Consider the following 15,480-nt stretch of genomic DNA (forward strand, 5'->3'; position numbering starts at 1 on the left):
CCTTTAAAAACTAGGAATAAAACTACCATGCATGCGTGCATGCTAAGTTGTTTCAATCATGTCTGACTCCTTGCGACTCTATGGACTGTAGCCCACCAGGCTCCTCAGTCCATGGGATTCTCCAGGCAAGAATACTGGAGTGGGTTGCCATGCCCTCCTCCAGGACATCTTCCCAACCCAGAGATCGAACTCACATATCTTATGTCTCCTGCATTGGCAGGCAGGTTGTTTACCACTAGTGCTACCTGGAAAGCCCCATAAAACTACCATATGGCCCAGAAATCCCACTACTGGGCATATATCCAGAGGAAACCATAATTGAAAAAGACACATGTACCCCGGTGTTCACTGCAGCACTGTTTACAAAAGCCAGGACATAAAAGCAACGTAGATGTCTATTGACAGATGAATGGATAAAGAAGTTTTGGTACATTACTCAGCTATAAAAAGGAAACATATTTGAATCAATTCTAATGAGGTGGATGAACCTAGAACCTATTATACAGAGTGATGTAAGTCAGAAAGACAAATATTGTATTAATATATTAATGTATATATATATATATGGAATCTAGAAAGATGGTACTGATAATCCTATTTGCAGGGCAGCAAAAGAGATGGAGATATAAAGGACAGACTTTTGGACACAGTGTGGGAAGGAGAGAGTGGGATGATTTGACAGAGTAGCATTGAAACATATATATTACCATATGTAAAATAGATGGCCAGTGGGAATTTGCTGTATGATTCAGGGAACCCAAAGCCTCTGTGACAACCTAGAGGGGTGGGATGGGGAAGGAGGTTCAAGAGGAAGGGGACATATGTATATCTGTGGCTGATTCATGGTGACGTAGGCAGAAACCATCACAATATTATAAGCAATTATCATCCAATTAAAAAAAAAAACTAAAAATAGAGCTACCATATGATCCAGCAAATCCCAGTCTTGGGCATATATTCAGAGAAAAACACAATTCAAAAAGTAGCCAGAACGTGGAAGCAAACTAATGTCTGTCAACAGAGGAGTGGATAAAGGAAATGTGGTTCATGTATACAATGGAGGATTACTCACCCATAATAAGAAATGAAATAATGCCATTTGCAGCAACATGAATGGACCTAGAGATTGTCTGACAGAGAAAGGTAAATATCATATGATATCACTTAAATTAATTTCATTCCTTTTTTAAGACTGAATCATACTTCATTATATGGCTAGACCTTATTTTTTTAATCTGTTCATTCATTGATGGGAACTTGAGTTACTTCCACCTTTTGGCTATTGTGAATAATTCTGACCAACAAGACTGTACAAATGTCTGTTCAAATCTCAGCTCTACCCAGAAGTAAAATTGCTGTATCATATGGTAATTCTTTTTTAATTTTTTGTGGTTCCTCATCTTGATTACAGAGTTTTATATAGAAGTTTTCTATAGAAGCTGTACCATTTTACATTCCCACCAACAATGCAAAAGGGTTCCAATTTTCTTGTTTGTCTGTTTTTTTCCCCTCCTAATGGCTATGAAATGGTATCTCACTGTGGTTTTGGTTTGCATTTTTCTACTGATTACTGATATCAAGTACCTTTTCATGTGATTATTGGCCATTTGTATATCTTATTTGAACAAATGGGTATTAAAGTTCTTTATTTTTAAACTGAACTCTTTGGGTTTTCTCTTGAGTTGTAGGTGTTCTTTATATATTCTGGATATTAATCAATCACTTATCAGCTATATGGTTAGCAGATATTTTCTCCCATCCCATAGGTTGCCTTTTCATTCTGTGTCATTTGATGTGCAGAAGTTTTAATGAAGTTTAATTTTTTTTGTTGCTTGTGCTATTTGTAACATATCCAAGTTATCATTGCCAAATCCAAGATCATGAAGATTTTCCTCTAAAAGTATACTTTTAGCCCTTAAATACAGGTTTTTGATCCATTTTGAAGTCACTTTGAGGTATTTGGAGAAGGGCATGGCAACCCACTCCAGTATTCTTGCCGGGAGAATTCCATGGACAGAGTAGCCTGGTGGGCTACAGTCTGTGGGGTTGCCAAGAGTCAGACATGACTGAGCGACTAATGCTTTAAGGTATGGTGTAAGGTAAGGGTCCGGCTTTGTTTTTTTGTATGTGGATATCCAAGTTTTCCCAATAGTGTGAGAACTTTGTTCTTACCAAAATTGATTTGGCTATGGATTCTCATTCTTTTGCATTTAGTTTTAGTGTCTTCCAATCTCTTCAAGAAAATTAGAGATACCAAGGAAACATTTCATGCAAAGATGGGCTCGATAAAGGACAGAAATGGTATGAATCTAACAGAAGCAGAAGATATTAAGAAGAGGTGGCAAGAATACACAGAAGAACTGTACAAAAAAGATCTTCATGACCTAGATAATCACGATGATGTGATCACTGACCTAGAGCCAGACATCCTGGAATGTGAGGTCAAGTGGGCCTTAGAAAGCATCACTACGAACAAAGCTAGTGGAGGTGATGGAATTCCAGTTGAGCTATTTCAAATCCTGAAAGATGATGCTGTGAAAGTGCTACACTCAATATGCCAGCAAATTTGGAAAACTCAGCAGTGGCCACAGGACTGGAAAAGGTCAGTTTTCATTCCAATCCCAAAGAAAGGCAATGCCAAAGAATGCTCAAACTACCACACAATTGCACTCATCTCACATGCTAGTAAAGTAATGCTCAAAATTCTCCAAGCCAGGCTTCAGCAATACGTGAACCGTGAACTTCCTGATGTTCAAGCTGGTTTTAGAAAAGGCAGAGGAATCAGAGATCAAATTGCCAACATCCGCTGGATCATGGAGAAAGCAAGAGAGTTCCAGAAAAACATCTATTTCTGCTTTGTTGACTATGCCAAAGCCTTTGACTGTGTGGATCACAATAAACCGTGGAAAATTCTTCAAGAGATGGGAATACCAGACCACCTGATCTGCCTCTTGAGAAACGTATATGCAGGTCAGGAAGCAAGAGTTAGAACTGGACATGGAACAACAGACTGGTTCCAAATAGGAAAAGGAGTATGTCAAGGCTGTATATTGTCACCCTGCTTATTTAAATTATATGCAGAGTACATCATGAGAAACGCTGGACTGGAAGAAACACAAGCGGGAATCAAGATTGCCAGGAAAAATATCAATAACCTCAGATATGCAGATGATACCACCCTTATGGCGGAAAGTGAAGAAGAACTAAAAAGCCTCTTGATGAAAGTGAAATAAGAGAGTGAAAAAGTTGGCTTAAAGCTCAACATTCAGAAAATGAAGATCATGGCATCCGGTCCCATCACTTCATGGGAAATAGATGGGGAAACAGTGTCAGACTTTATTTTTCTGGGCTCTAAAATCACTGCAGATGGTGACTGCAGCCATGAAATTAAAAGACGCTTATTCCTTGGAAGGAAAGTTATGATCAACCTAGATAGCATATTCAAAAGCGGAGACGTTACTTTGCCAACAAAGGTCCGTCTAGTCAAGGCTATGGTTTTTCCTGTGGTCATGTATGGATGTTAGAGTTGGACTGTGAAGAAAGCTGAGCGCCAAAGAATTGATGCTTTTGAACTGTGGTGTTGGAGAAGACTCTTGGGAGTCCCTCGGACTGCAAGGAGATCCAACCAGTCCATTCTGAAGATCAGCCCTGGGATTTCTTTGGAAGGAATGATGCTAAAGCTGAAACTCCAGTACTTTGGCCACCTCATGCGAAGAGTTGACTCATTGGCTAAGACTCTGATGCTGGGAATGATTGGGGGCAGGAGGAGAAGGAGACGACAGAGGATGAGATGGCTGGATGGCATCACTGACTCGATGGACGTGAGTCTGAGTGAACTCCGGGAATTGGTGATGCACAGGGAGACCTGGCCTGCTGCGATTCATGGGGTCACCAGGAGTTGGACATGACTGAGCGACTGAACTGAACTGAACTGCACGTCTATTTAAAAATTTAGTTAGGTTTATGAGGATATGTGATTTACCTATGTGGATGTAAGAGGTCAAAGGGGAAACCAGCCTGGGTTCTGGAGCCCCAGCGTGCTCAGGATCTACAGGGACCAGACTGGCCATCCCCAGGCTGTGGGTGCACCCCCTGAGAGGCAGTCTCTGGATGCAGGAGAGGTCCTCAGACTTCACCCAGAACCTGTGTGTTAACATGGAGGAGAGCGGGGTCCTGGTACTATGTATAGGGCGTGACCCAGCTCCTTCCCCTCACCTGTGCAGTCATGGCCCTCCTAGCTTATGAGCATCCTGGAGGTCTGATGCCTGCAAGAAAAGCCCACATCACAGATAAGCAAGTAGATTTCAGGAGTCAACATGCTACTCATGATATTTGCCCACCCCACCCCCCCGCTGCTGGGGTGCACCCTGCACTCACCTGGACTAAGGTTGGTCCACAGGAACCCTCCTGACTCAAGATCCTATTGGTGACAGTCTGACCTCCTGGCCTGGTACACCCCACCAGGAACAAGGAGTGGTCATCAGCCTGACCTCTTGAATTTCCTGAGGACCACCCCATACCCTGGCAAGGATGATGATGAACAGCTTTCTAACTTTGTGATTCCCTGTGGTCTGTGCCACCTGAGGTTCTCATGGGATGTCAGAAGTTCAGCTTCTGTCTGTGAGCCTCTCTGTGCACCTATCCTGGAGCATCAGCATAGCCCATGAACTTCTCATGACTCTGACCTCACAGTCACTTCCTTGAGTTGACACTCACTTAGAAGACTTTTCCTTTTATCCTGACCTAACTCTCAATGCCTTCATTTATTTAAAAATTAAAAGGTGGGATGATGTGTGAGGCAGGGAGATGCAAGGGCATGGAGTTCACTGTCAAGACCATTTCAAGGTCAAACTCTGTATCTTGATTACAGTGGTGGTTACACAGGTGTATACATTTTGTTGAAATCTATTTCCTTAAAGGGCTTCCCTGATAGCTCAGTTGAAAAAGATAGCTCAGTTGGTCCACCTATAATGCAGGAGACCCCCTTGTGGCTCAGCTGGTAAAGAATCCGCCTGCAATGCAGGAGACCTAGGTTCGATCCCTGGGTTGGAAAGGTCTCCTGGAGAAGGAAAGGGCTACTCACTCCAGTATTCTGGCCTGGAGAACTCCATGGACTTACAGTCACAAAGAGTCAGACACGACTGAATGACTTTCACTTTCATGCTTTCATGTACTTAAAATGCATGTATTTTATTATATGTAACCTATTTGTCAATAAAGCTTATTTAAACAATCTTTAAAGACCATTTCAAGTTCATACCATACCAAATATTTTAAATCATTTTAAAATTTGAAATATAAAAAAGTTTTAAATTCTTACGTCTAATGAGATGTAAATGTTTTCTTTCATTATTGTCTTTTCCAGAGTTCTCAGGGGCTGTGGTCTCACGCCATCCACTGGGACAACAATGGCCCATTTCCAGCAGAGGCAGTGCCGCGTTGCCCCGGGTGCCTGACTGCCACCCACCTCCAGTGAACTGCAGTGTCTGAAAAGTGAGTTCCATGTTCATGGGGTCTGTCATGACTATGCTGGGGTGGGGCAAGTGCAATCAACATTTCCAACAGGAGAGCTTGTTGTGGTCCTGGGAACAGATGACCTGAAAATCAGGTTTAAAGCCAGGGAATGAGAGTGCATTAATTTATCTGCTGAAGTCCATTGAGAGGAAATTATAAAATGCATTTCATGTTGCATTAAGATTTGTGTTTAGAATAGTAAACATCACCCTTCTAAAGAACGTGGCTGTAGTGAATAACCAGGAGGTAATTTGATTTATACTAGTGCGGAATTTATTAAGCCACTCTGTTGCCATCTGTAGTTATCATGATTGATTTTTAAAATATTAGAAGAATAACTTAAGCAAAAGACCAAAGTCTCATATTAACATATTAATTGCTTTTATTTTTAATGTTTTTCTTAGTGCTTGTCCAGAAATAGAATTTTTATCTAGTTGATATCAGAGTAGCAATTCTTTTACCTTATGACTCTTCAAACAAATCTCTTCATTTACTTTTTTGCCTCCTTTTCCTTTTGATAAACTCCAAACTCTTAGGAAAATGGAAAAAGGGGGCAGTGAACACCCGTGTTCTTCACTCAGATTTACTAGCTGTTTACCCAAGTACACACTCAGATACATACACACACGGAGAGATTATACAGATGGATGTGTGTGTGTTATGGATGCGTGTTCAGTTTTTTCTCTGAATCATTTGTACATAAGTTGCAGACATCATGACATACTTTGCATATATCTCTTAAATTCATAGGCTGTCTTCTTCAAAACTGTCCTATAATACCATTATCACTGTGGAATTTAACACTGATAAAGCAATGTTTTCCGATATATAGTTCCAATTCAAATACCCCTGGTTGCCCCCCAAATATCCTTTATAACTGTCTTCCCTTATTTAGTATTCAGTTAAATGTCATTCACTGAATCTAGTTATATCTCTTTGTTGTTAGTCACTAAGTTGTGCCCAACTCTTTGCGACCCCATGGACTGCAACACACCAGGCTTCCCTGTCCTTCACCATCTCTCAAAGTTTGCTCAAACTCATACCTATTGTCGGTGATGCCTTCCAACCATCTCATCCTCTGTCGCCCCCTTCTCCTGCCTTCAGTCTTTCCAAACATCTTGAGTCTTTTCCATTGAGTAGGCTCTTCATATCAGGTGGCCAAAGTATTGGAACTTTAGCTTCAGCATCAGCCCCCCCAAGTGAATATTCATGGTTGATTTCCTTTAGGATTGACTGGTTTAATCTTGCTGTCCTAGGGACAGCCCTGTTTTTGTTTTTGTCTTTTGCAATGTTCACATATTTGTAAAGAATCGGAGCAAAAAAAAGAAAAAAGAATCTAAGTCTTTCGTTTTGTAGAGTATCTCGCAGGAGTTGTCTGACTGTTCTTCATCCTTAGCTGCAGGTAGACATCTCGTGTATTTGCCTCGCATTTACATCATCATGACCTAGAATACTAGGTCAGTGACAAGTTCAGTAGTGACAAGTTCAGCTGGCCAAGGTGATTTCTGCCAGAGCTCTCCTTTATGATGTTACCTTATTTATTTCTTCTAATTAGTAAGTAATCTGTGGGGTGAGGTTTGAGATCATAGGAATATTCTCTTTCCCAGATAATTTTCACCAGTGATTTAGCACCCATTGCTGGTCGTATTATGATTTTTCACCAATCATTCAATCTGTGCATCAGACTTCCTTCCCTGTAACATAGTCCCCCCTTTTTCACTTTTTCCACATCTGTGAGATCACACAAGGGAGTATCTGGCTAGTCAAGAGAAGGACTCTGAAATCAAACTATATAGGTGTGCCCCTTGTCTCTGTCACATGCTGACCAGACGACCTGGGTAAATGCTTCACTTCACAACCCTCAGTGCCCTAGTGTTTAACACTGGAGACAGGAGTAAGTCCTGCAAGAGGTGTCCAGTGGGGCTGGAGCCATGGGTGGCACTCACTGGGTATGATTACAGAGGCAGGAAGGATGGTTGAGTGCCCAGTGAGTGCTGCTCCAACCCTGAGTTCGTTTGTAACCCATGAAAGCTGATTCAGACCTTTGGCCAAAAGGCTGATGAACGTTAATGATAGGGCAGAGCTCTAGTCTGAGTGCTCATAATTGTAAGTCCCTACACTTAGAAGGTTGCGTAGAGAAGCAAACTCATGGCAGGAAGCATCCACCAGCGAACAGTGTCCCCGTGAGGTGACTCCACCCCCTGTTCTGGTTACTCCTCACTCTCACGGTCATACTCCCTTCCACCCTGCTGCAGGCCTGGACCTCCCTGGCCTGCTGTCTGTCTGCCTTTCAGTCACAGATAACTAATTGGACTTCTTGTCTGAAGGTTATTAGATTTCTTTCTGTTTCGATTTAGTCACTGTGGTTTTATTCAGTCCCTATGGTTTTATTTTCTGGCCGTGGAATCTTCCTTAAGAATGTTTTAGAAATTTTACCAAAGAATAGTATTGTGAATATACATGTGATTTACAAGCTACATGTGGACATGGATTAAATTGCTTCTGGAGAGTACTTGTAGCTACTAGATTATCTTCAAAATGCTTCCTCTGTACGTTTTACTTGTCTCATTTTCTTCCCCACAGTGCTTTCTTTTTTTCTATTGAAGTGTAGTTGATTTACAATGTTGTGTTAATTACTGCTGTACAGCAAAGTGACTCAGTTATACATGTATATGCACTTTTTTATATTCTGTTCCATTACAGTGTATCATAAGATATTGAATATATTTTTCTGTGCTATAAAGTAGGACCTTGTTGTTTATAAAAGCTTGCATGTGCTAACTCCAGCCTCCCCCTTGGCAAACTTCCCTACGATTCTTAAAAGCAGATGAGGGCTGGTGTGATAAAGGATGCCTGTTGCTGCAGCCAGTGTGCTTCCTGCTTGTCAGACAGAGCTTGCAGGATGGCTCTGTGGTGTCCCCTGTTCTCCTGCTTTCTGGGGCGATAGCCAGCCCAGCTGGCATCCCCAACCCAAAGCTCCCCTGAAGTTTCCCACCTCCTCCTTCTGGTTTCCTCCTTCTTAGCAGTTTATGAGCTGGGGACCCTCTGCCTGTCTCTGTGTGCCTTTGGGATGAGTTCCCTGGGGAAAGAACTAGGTTGTAGATCTGACATCAACTTGATGGGATGGGTGGAGCCAAGTTGAAAATCGGATCTCTGCTTCTGCAGAGACACAGAAGAGAGCACTTGGGTTTGTTTGTTTTTTGATATATATTGATTTATTTACAATACTGTGTTAGTTTCAGGTGTACAGAACAATGATTCATTTATACATATACATATTTATTTTTTACATTCCCTTTCATTATAGGTTATTACAAGATATTGAATATAGTTCCCTGTGCTATACTGGAAATCTTTGTTGATTACTAGAGTTTCATTTGAACATGTGGGTAGAAATATCAGGACGGCCTTTTTTTTTTTTTCATTTCCTAGTATACACCATGAGGAATTTCTGCCCCCTTGAAAACCTGAGTTACCTAGTTTTGAGAGGCGTGCTCCAAACCAGCATGCTTAAGGATGGCCTTGAGGCATCTTGAAGGCTCGGAGAAGCCCCTCTTGGAGAAGCCCCGTCCCCGAGGTTGGCAGGCCCTGGGCCTCGCAGGGGCCCTCCCCGGCAACCCTGGGCCAGGACCCTGAGTCCTTTCTCTTCTGCTCCCTTTTCCTGCTTCCTTGTGCCTGACAGGAAGGGCCTCAGTCTTCTCCTGCAGCTGCTTCCCTGGATCCCAGGAGCTCACGTTTTTCTGGGGCAGGTGTGATCAGGGCGCTGTATTTGTCTGTGTCACACACACCCACACTTCCCCAGGAAGAATGAGCCCATGCTGCCCCAGACTAGGTGACACATCAGGTCATGAGGAAGGTATCAGAGCCAGGGGCCTGAGCTCCCCCTGGGGGACCTGGTTCTGCCCGTTGGTGCCAAACTCTGGGGCAGTGGGGTGGGGATGCTGGGCAGACAGGCTGTGCTTCCATCCATGTGAAACATCACCTCTTGGGCTCTCAGGTTCTGGGGTCTCGGGGTCAAGTGCTCACTCCCACTTTCTAGCTGGGTGGCCCTGACTCCCCAGCTGCCCAAGGAGTCAGTGGTTCCCCAGGGGGTTGGACTCTGAAAAAAAAAAAAAAAGGTTGAAATCAACTACCTCAAACTTGATGCTCTCCAAAGCTGCAAAGCTTCTTACTTGATCTTGAGCCAGCACTTAAGTGTTTGAGTGATATTGGCTTCACCATTCTTTCCTCAGGGGAGTTGTACTTATATATTCTGCTTAAAAGTGTCATTTCTTTCTTAACTCAGACAGCTGATCCCATAAACTTTAACTTTGTGTGCATCACCTTTTGTGAACCAACCTTTTAAAAATTATTAATATGTTTTATTTACAAAACAGAAATAGAACCACAGACACAGAAACAAACGTACAGTTACCAAAGGGGAAAGGTGGTGGGGGATAAGTTAGGAGTTTGGAATTAACATATACACACAGTTATCAACATATATATAAAATAGAGGGCTTCCCAGGTGTTTCAGCAGTAAAGAATCTGCCTGCAATGCAGGAGACCTGGATTCGATCCCTGGGTGGGGAAAATCCCCTGGAAGAGGAAACAGCAACCCACTCCAGTATTCTTGCCTGGAGAATTCCATGGACAGAGGAGCTTGGCGGGCTACAGTCCATGGAGTTGCAAAGAGTCGGACACGACTGAGTGACTAACACACACACACATAAAATAGATAAACAAGAAGGACTGCTATATAGCAGAGGGAGCAATACTCAGTATCTTATCACAACCTATAAGGGAGAAGAATCTAAAAAAGTATATATATTGTTGTTGTTGTTTAGTTAATAAGTCTTGACTGACTCTTTTGTGACCCAGTGGACTGTAGCCCGCTAGGCCCCTTCTGTCCATGGGATTTCTCAGGGAAGAATACTAGAGTGGGCCATTTTTCATTCTCCATGGGCTCTTCCCAGCCCAGGGTTTGAATCCATGTCTCCTACATTGGCAGGCGGATTCTCTACTGCCACCAGGGAAGGCCTGTATAAGATAAGTTCTTTTGATATGACATAAAAGCAAATCTTCTGAAAGAATGGTACTCCAGAGGGTCTTATTAGGTGCCTAAAGTTATTAGTTTAAGAATATATTTGCAACTAAATGAATAGATAATTACAACAGTAATAATCGTATATAACCTATTTTTGGTACCCACTGTGGGCGAGGCACTGTGTTGTGTAATCACCTCCAGAACCATGTAAAACAGGAGCTACTCTCCTCATTTCAAAGGGAAGCAGTGAGAGCCAGGGACGAAATTGATTGTCCCAGTTTATTTGCAGGCCTGTGTGCATTTGTATTTCAGTATAAGTGTTCCTAGTGATTAAAGCTTGAAACTCAGATATCCAAAGAATACAATTAGTAGATTAACACATTCAGGTCATAAAGTTGTCAGGTAAGTATAGGAAACTGATTGGGTTCTTAAAAATCTCCCTTCTCACTGTCAGCTATTATAAAATACACAGAGCCATCCAGGATGATGCAGTCTGTAGATGTCTTTTTCTTTTTTATTTGTTTGTTCCTTCATTTAGGTAAACTGGCTTCTTCTGTTTGGAGAGATAGATACTTAGATAAAACTGAATTTTATAATAGCCTGTTCTAGCATAAAAGCTGAAATTCTCCTTTGCTTGTGAAATTTAATTATTTTTTCATGGAAAAGAGCTATCACATCTACTCCCTTTGTTTCACTTCTTGTAAGTATGCTGGAAACTTCCAAGTGTAAATATCTAGCTCACTGGAACTTCTGTCTAAATATCCCCTAGATAGCTTTCCCGACCTCTTTAACATGCACACACACACACACAAACACACAGACACACAGTTATGCAAGGATGCATACATGCTTATGCACACACGCATATATATGCATCCACATCCAACATAAACACAAGTACACATACTCATATACGGACACACAGAAGCTCACACACATAGACTCCTACACGTGCACAAAGTCACACGTGAACACCTCAATACACATGCACACATGGTCTGTAATCCAAGTAGAGTTCATTTCTTTATGTGGTGTGAGGTCTAGATTGAGGTGTTTTTGTCTCTTTGCTTTTGCATATGACTATCAATTCGTTCTAGGCTCACTGTTTGAAAAGTCTGTCCTTTTCCCATCAATTGCCTCGGTACCTTTGTCAAAATCTCAGCTGTTTTCTGTTCCATTGATCTGTGTATCTATCCTCTCCCAAATACCACACTGTCTTGCCCACAGTAGGTTTATAATGCATTTTTAAGCAGCATGAATCCTCCAGCTGTTTTTCTTTTTTCAAAATTGTTTCAAAAATCTGGTTCCTTCATCTTTCCGTGTAAGTTTTAGAATCCACTTGTCCATGTCTACAAAGAATCCTGCTTAGATGTCGAATGGGATTGTATTTAATTTGTAGATTATTTGAGGGTAATTGACTGCTTAACTGCACTGTATCTTGCAATCCATGCTAGTGGTACGTCTCTTCATTTATTTAGGTCATGGTTGGTCTCTTTTGTCTGATTTTTGTGAGCTCCCTGCAATTTTGTTTCAGGAATATGTCCTTGCTTTGTTGATCTTCAGGTCTATACACATCCTGCTCCACCTGTTTGGCTCTGTTTGTACTTCCCACCCACCCCTCATATTCACGTGGAGATCAGCTCTCTACCTCTTTACTTGCAAAATTCTTAGTTCTTCTGCAGGTGAAAGATCACTTCCTCAGCCCCGTTAATTCTCTCCTCCATGCCTATGATCAACATCGAAATCAGACTGATTATATTCTTTGCAGCCAAAGATGGAGAAGCTCTATACAATCAGCAAAAACAAGACCAGGAGCTGACTGTGGCTCAGACCATGAACTCCTTATTGCCAAATTCAGACTTAAACTGAAGAAAGTAAGGAAAACCACTAGACCATTCAGGTATGACCTAAATCAAATCCCTTATGATTATACAGTGGAAGTGAGAAATAGATTTAAGAGCCTAGATCTGATAGATAGAGTGCCTGATGAACTATGGAATGAGGTTCGTGACATTGTACAGGAGACAGGGATCAAGACCATCCCCATGGAAAAGAAATGCAAAAAAGCAAAATGGCTGTCTGGACAGGCCTTACAAATAGCTGCGAAAAGAAGAAAAGCAAAAAGCAAAGGAGAAAAGGAAAGATATAAACATCTGAATGCAGAGTTCCAAAGAATAGCAAGAAGAGATAAGAAAGCCTTCTTCAGTGATCAATGCAAAGAAATAGAGGAAAATAACAGAATGGGAAACACTAGAGATCTCTTCAAGAAAATCAGAGATACCAAAGGAACATTTCATGCAAAGTTGGGCTCAATAAAGGACAGAAATGGTATGGACCTAACAGAAGCAGAAGATATTAAGAAGAGATGGCAAGAATACACAGAAGAACTATACAAAAAAGATCTTCATGACCCAGATAATCACGATGGTGTGATCACTGACCTAGAGCCAGACATCCTGGAATGTGAAATCAAGTGGGCCTTAGAAAGCATCACTACGAACAAAGCTAGTGGAGGTGATGGAATTCCAGTTGAGCTATTTCAAATCCTGAAAGATGATGCTGTGAAAGTGCTACACTCAATATGCCAGCATTTGGAAAACTCAGAAGTGGCCACAGGACTGGAAAAGGTCAGTTTTTATTCCAATCCCAAAGAAAGGCAATGCCAAAGAATGCTCAAACTACCACACAATTGCACTCATCTCACACGCTAGTAAAATAATGCTCAAAATTCTCCAAGCCAGGCTTCAGCAATATGTGAACTGTGAACTTCCAGTTGTTCAAGCTGGTTTTAGAAAAGGCAGAGGAACCAGAGACAAAATTGCCAACATCCACTGGATCATGGAAAAAGCAAGAGAGTTCCAGAAAATCATCTATTTCTGCTTTATTGACTATGCCAAAGCCTTTGACTGTGTGGATCACAATAAACTGTGGAAAATTCTGAAAGAGATGGGAATACCAGACCACCTGACCTGCCTCTTGAGAAATCTGTATGCAGGTCAGGAAGCAACAGTTAGAACTGGACATGGAACAACAGACTGGTTCCAAATAGGAAAAGGAGTACGTCAAGGCTGTATATTGTCACCCTGCTTATTTAACTTCTGTGCAGAGTACATCATGAGAAACGCTGGACTGGAAGAAGCACAAGCTGGAATCAAGATTGCCGGGAGAAATATCAATAACCTCAGATATGCAGATGACACCACCCTTATGGCAGAAAGTGAAGAGGAACTCAAAAGCCTCTTGATGAAGGTGAAAGTGGAGAGTGAAAAAGTTGGCTTAAAGCTCAACATTCAGAAAATGAAAATCATGGCATCCGGTCCCATCACTTGGTGGGAAATAGATGGGGAAACAGTGGAAACAATGTCAGACTTTATTTTTGGGGGGCTCCAAAATCACTGCAGATAGTGACTGCAGCCATGAAATTAAAAGACGCTTACTCCTTGGAAGGAAAGTTATGACCAACCTAGAGAGCATATTGAAAAGCAGAGATATTACTTTGCCAACAAAGGTCCATCTAGTCAAGGCTATGGTTTTTCCTGTGGTCACGTATGAATGTGAAAGTTGGATTATGAAGAAAGCTGAGCACCGAAGAATTGATGCTTTTGAACTGTGGTGTTGGAGAAGACTCTTGAGAGTCCCTTGGACTGCAAGGAGATGCAGCCAGTCCATTCTGAAGGAGATCAGCCCTGGGATTTCTTTGGAAGGAATGATCCTGAAGCTGAAACTCCAGTACTTTGGCCACCTCATGCGAAGAGTTGACTCATTGGAAAAGACTCTGATTCTGGGAATGATTGGGGGCAGGAGGAGAAGGGGATGACAGAGGATGAGATGGCTGGATGGCATCACTGACTCGATGAACGTGAGTCTGAGTGAACGCCAGGAGTTGGTGATGGACAGGGAGGCCTGGCATGCTGCGATTCACGGGGTCGCAAAGAGTCGGACACGACTGAGCAACTGAACTGAACTGAACTGAACTGATAGTGAGATAGCTAAGCATATAATCAGATAGACACAAAGCCAAATAGAAAAGGGAAGAGATTGAAAAGTAGAGAGATAGGTAAGTAGTCAGGTTGGCAGGTAGGTAGAAATAGAGAAGGGAGGGAGGGATATAGTTTAACTTAAGTTTAATTAATCTTAACAAAATTCTAAGAAAGATATGGTATAGTCCCCCCTTATATAGATGAGGAAAAGATTGAAGGGGCTTTAGTGACCATCCAGAGGTCATTCTTACAGAGGATGGCATCACCCAGGTCTCATCAGTCTGGCCTTTCTCCTTTGCTTCTCCAACTTCCGTCACTGCCTTACCAACTGAGCCTTTCCTTTGTCTTGTTCCCTTCAGTTTTCAGACTTGAGCCCACCTGTCATTTCTTATCTAATTGAATAGCTTCTGCAGAAAATAATACTTCAAGTAGATTGTATCATTTGAGCACAAGCAGAGCTCTGAAAGCCAGAAGTAAAATTAAAAGGAAGGCTGTGGCTTTTTAGACATTGCCCTACAAATGAGATTCTTTTCCCTTTCAATAGTTTTAATTATTCTGTACTACATGGATATTCTCATGTGCCTTAGAGAAATGTTCATATTGACACCTCAGGGACAGGTCATGTCCTGGTGCCATAGGTAATGCAGACATTCCTCTTTGAAAAACAGTTGTTTTGGATATTTCCAGCTGTGCTGCAAAGAACATCCTTGTGCACTTGAGCATGCCTGACTCTATGAAAGATACCAAGAGGCAGAATTACATTTAAAAAACTTAGATACTGAACAAAATGCTCTCTACTCACCTCACCACAAACCCCATATACTCCCCCTAGTGGTGGAAAAAATAACCCATTTCAATCCATCAGGGCTGATTTTTCCAAATAATTTTTAAATTTAATTTATTTATTTTTAATTGGAGGATAATTGCTTTACAATATTGTTTTAGTTTCTGCCATACATC

At 41.8% G+C, this 15,480-nt stretch overlaps 1 protein-coding gene across 1 annotated transcript in view; it reads left to right on the forward strand.

Annotated features, from left to right (window-relative positions):
- OTUD7A (OTU deubiquitinase 7A) overlaps nucleotides 1–15,480 on the forward strand; it is a 389,986-nt gene that overhangs the window by 190,912 nt on the left and 183,594 nt on the right. The window contains 1 exon segment of the mRNA XM_070358270.1: nucleotides 5,366–5,493. The gene's annotated coding sequence lies outside the window, so the exon portion shown is untranslated.

Source organism: Bos mutus, chromosome 21 (genome assembly GCF_027580195.1).
Source record: "Bos mutus isolate GX-2022 chromosome 21, NWIPB_WYAK_1.1, whole genome shotgun sequence".
NCBI classification, from domain to species: Eukaryota; Metazoa; Chordata; class Mammalia; order Artiodactyla; family Bovidae; genus Bos; species Bos mutus.